The sequence below is a fragment of the Canis lupus genome, chromosome 1 (assembly GCF_048164855.1).
Source record: "Canis lupus baileyi chromosome 1, mCanLup2.hap1, whole genome shotgun sequence".
Taxonomy (NCBI): Eukaryota; Metazoa; Chordata; class Mammalia; order Carnivora; family Canidae; genus Canis; species Canis lupus.
Window position 1 is genome coordinate 98,326,485 of NC_132838.1, and position 9,110 is coordinate 98,335,594.

The following is a 9,110-nucleotide window of genomic DNA, read 5'->3' on the forward strand; positions in this document are numbered from 1 at the left end:
GGGGTAAAAACCCAAGGGATACTTATAGAGGTCACAGCTTGGAGGGTATAGGCTCACTAAAAGACTGAGGTCTAATCATAGGAGTATAAAATGTTTCTCTTATATAATAACTGAGGAATACAAGGGAAAGAACTGCATCTTTCAGGTTTTATTTTAAAAGAGTCTCTAGGGAAATCCAAACACACAGAAGAGACAACAATAGAGACATCGGGGGAACGATCAGCCTCTGACATCTACAGCCAATGCAGCCAGTAAGCATAGCTGGACTGGCCATCAGATAAACATGAAACTGCTCACTAAACACCCATTTACCTCAGTTCCTTTCACTCAGTACAACATTTCCAGCTTTTAGCAAAAAAAATATATATATATATCACAAGGCATACTAAGGGACAAAACACAGTTTGAGGAAACAGAGCAGCCATCAGAACCAGAATTAGATATGGAAGAGATGTTGGAATTATCAGACTGAGAGTTTAAAACCATGATTAATATGTGCAAAAGTCTCACAGAAAAGGTGAAAGACTCTCAAGAACAGATGGCAATGAAAGTAGAGAGATGAAAAAAAAAGAAAGAAAGAAAGTAGAGAGATGAAAACTGTAAGAAAGAATTATCTTAAATAGCAGCAATCAAAATAACACAGTAACAAAAGTTAATGTCTTTGATTAGTGATGATGAATAGACCAGAGTGGCTAACAAAGGAAGAGACAATAATAAACTTGAAGAAATGCCCATGGAAAATTACAAAACTGAAATGCAAAGAGAAAAAAATAATAATAACAAGGATAGAACAGGCTATCCAGGATCAGTGAGATAATTACAAAAGGTATACCATGCTGATGATGGGAATGCCAGAAGTGAAGAAACAGAGAAAGGAATGGAAGAAGAGAACAAATACAGAAGCCATGGTGACAGAATTTTCTAAAATTAAGGATAGTCACCAAACCACAAATCCAGAAAGCTAAGAGAGCATCAAACAGGTTAATATACTTTTAAAAATCTATACCTAGCCATATCACATTCAGAAAATCAGAAAATCAAAGACAAAGAAAATATTTGGAAAATGCCAGGGGAGGAAGTGGGGGGATCACTTTACACATAGGAAAGCAAGAGAAAGAATTATACAGGACCATGCAAGCAAGAGAGTGGAGTAAAATATTTAAGAGGTTAAAAAAAAAACAAAAACACTAAGCTAGAATTCTGTATTCAGAAAAATTATCCTTCAATAGCAAAGGAGAAATAAGAATCTCCTCAGACAAAAAAAAAAAAAAAAAAAAAAAAAAACTTGATGGAATTTAGCACCAACAGATTTCCCTTGCGAGAGGCATTGAAAGATGATCATCAGAAAAAAAAAAAAAAAAAAAGGAAAATATAGGTCAGAAGCTCAGGTCTACATAAATCAAAGAAGAGTGTTAGAGAAAGAATAAGTGAAGGTAAAAATGAAATTTTTTATTCTTCTTATTCTTAATTGATATAAGAAAGAACAGTTTGTTCAAAATAATAATAGCAATAAACTTGGTGACTGTAGTTTACTGTTCAGTGAAATGAGGGGCAGCAATTTTATAAAGGATGGGAGGGGAAGTGGGAGTGCTCTGTGTAAAGTATTTGCAGTACTCAGGAAATGGCACAATGTTATTCAAGAGTCGGCTTGGATTGGTTATAAATGCACATTGCGAACTCAAGGGCAACCACTAAGAAAAGTAAAAAAAGAAGTACAACTGATATGCTAAGAGAGAAGGAAAATTAATATCAGTGAATGTTCAGTTAAAGTCAGAGCATGCAGGGGTGCCGGGGCAGCTCAGTCTGTGGAGTGGCAAGCTCTTAATTTCAACTCAGGTCATGATCTCAAGGTCTTGGGATTGAGCCCATGTCAGGCTCCATCCTTAGCAAGGAGTCTGCTCGAGGATTCTTTTATTCTCTCTCCCTCTGCCTCTACCCCTGCTTGAGTGCTTCTTCTCTCTCTCTCTCTAGAATAAATAAATTAATCTTTTTATAAAAAGAACAGAGAATGCAGAAAAAAGAGTGGAAGACAAAGAACAAGAGCAACAAATGTGAAAAAGAGACATGATCAATATTACTCAAACTAAGTTACCCCCTTAAACATCAATAATCAAAATATACCAAATAAAATACTGTCAGGACAGATTTTTAAAATAAGACCAAACTACATGTTGTGTATAAGAAATCAATTCTAAATACAAAGATCAAATAAAAGTGAGGGGTCTGGGGCACCTGAGTGGCTGAGTCCATTAAGTGCAAGACTCCTGATTTTGGTTTAGGTCATGATCTCAGGGTTGACACAAAGACCCATGGCTGGCTCTGCCCGGGTCATGGAGCCTGCTTAAGATTCTCTCCCTCCCTCTTCCTCTGCCTCTCCCCTTCCCTGCTCAAGGTCTCTCTTTTTCTCAAAAAAAAAAAAATTTTTTTAATAAAATAAAAGTGAGGGGGTGGATAAAGATAAACCATGCTAACATTCATCAAAAGAAAGTTGGAGTAGGGGATATTAATTTCAGACAAAGCAGATGTCAGAGTAAGTAAAATTATCAAGATAAAGAAGGGCATTCATTACATGATGATAAAGTGGTCAATTCTCCAAGAAGACACAATAATCTTTAATGTGAGTGTACCGAAAAACAGAGAGTCAAAATACATCAAACAAAAACTAATAGAACTAAAAGGAGAAATGAATGAGTCCACTATCGCTGTTGGAGACGCCAGCACGCTGCTGTCACTAATGAATAGATCCAACATGCAGAAAATCAATAAGGACATGGTTCAACTGAACAACACCATCAATCAACTGGATCTAATTGACCTTTAAAGAATACTTTACCAACAAAGCAGAATATATATCCTTCTCAGGCTCACACAGAACTTGCACCAAGATAGACCACATTCTGAGTCATAAAACACATCACACATTTTGCTCTCTGACCACAGTGGGCTAAATCAGAAATCGGTAATAGAAGGGTAGCTGGAAAATCCCCAAATGCTTGGTGATTTAAAAATGCACTACTTGGGATCCCTGGGTGGTGCAGCGGTTTGGCGCCTGCCTTTGGCCCAGGGCGTGATCCTAGAGACCCGGGATCGAATCCCACGTCGGGCTTCCGGTGCATGGAGCCTGCTTCTCCCTCTGCCTGTGTCTCTGCCTCTCTCTCTCTCTCTGTTACTATCATAAATAAATAAAAAAATTTAAAAAAATGCACTACTAAATGACACATGGGTCAGAGAAGGCCAAAGAGAAAATTTTTATTATTTTCAACTAAATTTTATACAGCTTATCACAATTTGCAGGATGCAGGGAAAACAATGTTTGGAGGAAATTTTATATTATTGAAAACATATACTAGAAAAAAATAAAGATCTAAATCAATCATCTAAGTGTCCATTTTAGAAAACCGGAAAGAAGGACACCTGGGTGGCTCAGTGGTTGAGAGTCTGCCTTTGGCCCGTGGCGGGATCTTGGGGTACTGGGATCGAGTTCCAGCATCCGGCTTCCTGCATGGAGCCTGCTTCTCCCTCTGCCTGTGTCTCTGTCTCTCTCTCTTTCTCTCTCTCTCTCTCTCTCTCTCTGTGTGCCTCTCACGAATAAATAAATAAAATCTTTTTTAAAAAAAATCCAAAGTAATAAGAAGGAAAGGAATTACAAATTTAGAGCAGAAATTTTAAAAATCGGACAGAAGAAATCAATAAAGAAAATCAATAACATCAAAAGCTGTTTCCTTGAAACGATCAATAAAATTGATAAACCTTTAGCCAAGTTACTTAAAAAAATAAGAAGAAGCAAAGACACAAATTACTATTACCAGAAATAAAAGAAAGGCCATCAATACAGATCCCATGGATATGAAAAGGATAATAAAAGAATACCATGAACAACTCTCCAGCCCTAAATTGAATATCTTATATAAATAGAACAAATTCCTTTAAAAATGCAATTCACAAAATTCACATAAGAAAGAGGCAGGCACTTCAGCCCAACCAAGCTGCCCCTATGTGCCTCTCATGTATGCTCATCTTGGCAAATCTGCCAGGATGTCTCACCAAGGGCTATGGATCGGCCTTAATAAAATAGATTTGAAAACAAAATCTGAGAATGAACTAGAGTTTACCAGTTCAGGCTCAGCCAACCCTGAGTCCACCAAAGTGATGGGCAATGTGGAAACCAATCTGTACCATGTTACAGAGAAATGGAATGTGACCACATGCCCCAGCACCAAAATTACTGTGGGAGATCAGCTCACACATGGACTGAAGCTGATTTTTGACTCCTCTGACTCCCCTAACCCTGAAGCCAGAAGGGGGCAGGAGGGGAGATGCTAAATTTGAGGCAGGATACAGGCAGAAGCACATCGACCTAGATTTCCACATCACTAGGCTTTCAATCCAGGGTGCCGTGTGCGGAGTCACCAGGGCCAGCTGGCTGGCCACCAGATGGATTTTGAGACCACAAAGTCCCAAGTGACTCAGCAACTTTGCAGTTGGCTACAAGACTGATGAATTCCAGCCTCACATCAATGTCAATGGCAGGACAGAGTTTGAAGGCCCCATTTGCCAGAAGATGAACAAGAAGTTGGAAACTTCTGTCAATGTCAACTGGACAGCAGAAACAATAACCCTTAACTTTGGAATAGCAGCCAAGTATTAGATTGACCCTGATACCAGCTTCTTGGCCAAAGGGAGTGATTCCAGCCTGGTAGGTCCAGGGTATATTAAGATCCTAAAGCCAAGTATCAAAATGATACTGTCAGTTCCGCCAGACAGAAAGAATGTCAATGCCAGTGGCCACCAGCCTGGTCTGGGACTGGAATTTCAAGCATTAATAAATATCATACGACTGTTCAGTTTAAAACTATTCATAGCTAACTTTGGAACTTAGTGTATCTTTTAATATTGTGTGTCTGGGATGCAATTTTGCTAAACATCATGGTAGACCTCCAGGTTAAAGATGATTTAGCCTGAAGGTTACCAAGGTACGTAAGAAATCCAATTCCAAAATCATCCCTTCATCTGTAGGCTTGGGGGGAACTTGGTGGCCGCGCTAAAGAGCTCAGGGTTCTTTTTTTTTTTTTTTTTGGTATTTTTTTTATTGGAGTTCGATTTGCCAACATATAGCATAACACCCAGTGCTCATCCCGTCAAGTGCCTCCCTCAGTGCCCGTCACCCAGTCACCCCAATCCCCCACCCACCTTTCCACTACCCCTTGTTTGTTTCCCAGAGTTAGGGGTCTCCCATGTTCTTCACCCTCACTGATATTTTCACTCATTTTCTCTCCTTTCCCCTTTATTCCCTTTCACTATTTTTTATATTCCCCAAATGAATGAGTTCATATAATGTTTGTCCTTCTCCGATTGACTTATTTCACTCAGCATAATACCCTCCAGTTCCATCCACGTCGAAGCAAATGGTGGGTATTTGTCATTTCTAATGGCTGAGGAATATTCCATTGTATACATAGACCACATCTTCTTTATCCATTCATCTTTCGATGGACACCGAGGCTCCTTCCACAGTTTGGCTATTGTGGACATTGCTGCTATAAACATGGGGGTGTAGGTGTTCTGGCATTTCACTGCATCTGTATCTTTGGGGTAAATCCCCAGTAGTGCAATTGCTGGGTCGTAGGGCAGGTCTATTTTTAACTCTTTGAGGAACCTCCACATAGTTTTCCAGAGTGGCTGTACCAGTTCACATTCCCACCAACAGTGCAAGGGGTTCCCCCTTCTCCACATCCTCTCCAACATTTGTTGATTCTGTCTTGTTAATTTTCCCCATTCTCACTGGTGTGAGGTGGGAACTCATTGTGGTTTTGATTTGTATTTCCCTGATGACAAGTGATGTGGAGCATTTTCTCGTGTGCTTCTTGGCCATGTCTGTGTCTTCTTTGGTGAAATTTCTGTTCATATCTTTTGCCCATTTCATGATTGGATTGTTTGTTTCTTTGCTGTTGAGTTTAATAAGTTCTTTATAGATCTTGGATACTAGCCCTTTATCTGATATGTCAATTGCAAATATCTTCTCCCATTCTGTAGGATGACTTTTAGTTTTGTTGACTGTTTCTCATGCTGTGCAGAAGCTTTTTATCTTGATTACAAAGCTGTGATCATCAAGACAGTATGGTACCGGCACAAAAACAGACCCATAGATCAATGGAACGGAATAGAGAACCCAGAAATTGGCCCTTAACTCTATGGTCAACTACTATTTGACAAAGCAGGAAAGACTATCCACTGGAAAAAGGACAGTCTCTTCAATAAATGGTGCTGAGGAAAATTGGACAGCCACTTGCAGAAGAATGAAACTAGACCATTCTCTTACACCATACACAAAGATAAACTCAAAATGGATGAAGGATCTAAATGTGAGACAGGAATACATCAAAATCCTAGAGGAGAACACAGGCAACACCCTTTTTTGAACTTGGCCATAGCAACTTCTTGCAAGATACATCTATAAAGGCAAGGGAAACAAAAGCAAAAATGAATTATTGGGACTTAAGATAAAAAGCTTCAGGTTTCTTTTTTTATGCAGAAATGGCTGCCAGTGGAAGCTTACAATGCATAGGTACTTTGTAAAATCCATTTTGAGTAAATGAATGAAATTGTGGCTTTCTGAGAATCAAGTCTAGGTTTCCTGCCCTGAATGAGGAGAGGCTCATTGTTTGACGCTGTGCACAAACTCATCTATAAGGGTTTTTTAGACAGAATCTGCATGACCTCTTTCTACCCTGCTCCATCACTTCCTTTACAACAAAGCATCTGCAGGGTACACTACCTGTTTCTTCCGTGCTGTTTTGAGGCAGAGAGAATGGATGTGATGATGCCAATGACTCAAGACTTAATTCTCTCTCTTGTTGGTCTGTTGCCCTTGCACCAGAGTCTGACATAGCTGCCAAGAGCTCCAGCTGCAAGGTGGAAAAAGCGTCCATCACTATAGTCACATGGCGAAAACCCTTGGATCTAAATCAGACTTCTGTTGCATGATCACCTCTCAATTGGCTTTTTAAAAGTTTAATGGGTTCATTTTAGTCTTCCCTTTTGTTTGGAATTAGACCCTCCCCTTCAAATGCCTTAATTACTTAAAATAAAACTTGAATAAAATATTGAAACCAGAGGAGAGCCTCAGGATGGTCACTCTCATCACTCCTATTCAACATGGTACTGTAAGTCCCTTCTAGAGCAATCAGGCAAGACAAAGAAATAAAAGGCATTCCGATCAGAAAGAAAGAAGTAAACACGTCATTATTTGCAAATGATGTGACTTTATATATTGAAAATCCCAAAGACTCAACTAAAAATCTATTGGATCTAATCAATGAATTCAATGATGCTGCAGGATATAAAATCATTATGCAGAAACAAGTTGCATTTCTATGCACTAACAATGAAATATCTGGAAAAAAAGTAAAGAAAACTATCCCATTTACAATAGCATTAAAAACACTAAAATACCTAGGAATAAATTTAACCAAGGAAGTGAAAGATCAATACAATGAAAACTACAAGACTTGGTTGAAAGAAATCAAAGAAAACACAAACAAATGGCTCATGGATTGGAAGAGTTAATATTACTGAAAGTTCCTGGTACTCAAAGCTTGCTATAAATTCAATGCCATCCCTATCAAAATTACAATGGCATTTTTCACAGAAATAGAATAAACAACCCTAAAATTTGTATAGAACCATAAAAGACCCCCGAATAGCCAAAGCCATCACGAGAAAGAACAAAGGTGGAAGCATCACACTTCCAGATTTCACGCTACACTACAAAGCTATAGTAATTAAGACAGAGTGGTACTGGCACAAAACAACATGTAGATCAGTGGAGCAGAATAGAGAACCTAGAATTGAATCCTCACATGTCTGGTTAGCTGGTTTTTAAGGGAGCCAAGAACATCCAATGGGAAAAGAACAAATGGTGTTCGGAAAACGAGTTAACTACATGAAGAAAAATGAATTGGACCCCTGTCTTACAATGCTCACAAACATTAACTCACAATGGACCAGAAACTTAAACAGAAGACCTAATACTATAAAACTCCTAGACCAGCCCCTCAACATTAGTCTTGGGAATGACTTTTTTGATATGACTCCGAAAGCACAATCAACAAGGGATTAAATCAACAAGTGGGTCTACATCAAACTTAAAAGCTTCTGCACTAGGAAAGAACCAATCAACAAAATAAAGAGGTAACCCAAGCAATGGGATAGAATATTTGCAAGCCATATGCATGTGATCAAGATCCAAAGTTTACAAAGAACTCATACAATTCAATAGTAAGAAAACCTAACAATTGGATTAAATAATGAGCAGAGGAGCTAAATAGACATTTTTCTAAAGAAGACACCCAGAGGGCCAATAGGTTCATGAAAAGATGTTCAACATCCCTCATCATCAGGAAATGCAAATCAAAGCCACAGTGAGATATCATCTCACACCTATCAGAATGGTTCTCAAAAAAACAAGAGATAGCAAGTGTCAGTGAGGATGTGGAGAAAGGGGAACCCTTATTCACTGTTGCTTGGATTGTACTGGTCCAGCTACTTTAGAGAACAGTATGGAGGTTCCTCAAGAAATTAAAAATAGAATTACCGTATAGCTCAGCAATTCCACTGGTGGGTATGTACCCAAAGGAAATGATAACAGGTCACGAAGGAGACATCTGCACCCCCATGTTGACCGCACCATTATTCACAATAGCCAAGATACAGGAACAACGCAAGCGTCCCTCAGTGGGTAAATAGATAAAGAACACACACATAAAGTAGAATACTGCTCAGCCATGAGAAAAATCACATCATGCCATTTGTGACAACACGGATGAGCCCTGAGGACATTATGTTAAGTGAGATAAGTCCTACAGAGAAAACCAAATCCTATGATATTCCTTGTATGTGGAATCTAAAAAACCTTGAATTTGAAAAGACAGAGAGTGGAAGAGTGGTTACAAAGACCAGAGGTGAGGAATGTTTGGAATGTTGGACGTTGTTCAAAGATGCACACTTGCAGTGTCTAGATAAATAAGCCCTGAAGATGTAATTAATACACAGTACAGGGATTACAGGCTCCCCTCCCCCCCCAAAAAAAAAAACTATAAAAATTAAACTTG

At 38.9% G+C, this 9,110-nt stretch overlaps 1 pseudogene; it reads left to right on the top strand.

Moving 5' to 3' along the window:
• The first annotated feature begins 4,005 nt into the window (after window positions 1-4,005).
• On the top strand, window positions 4,006-5,225 carry LOC140606434 (non-selective voltage-gated ion channel VDAC1 pseudogene; annotated as a pseudogene).
• Window positions 5,226-9,110: the final 3,885 nt, after the last annotated feature.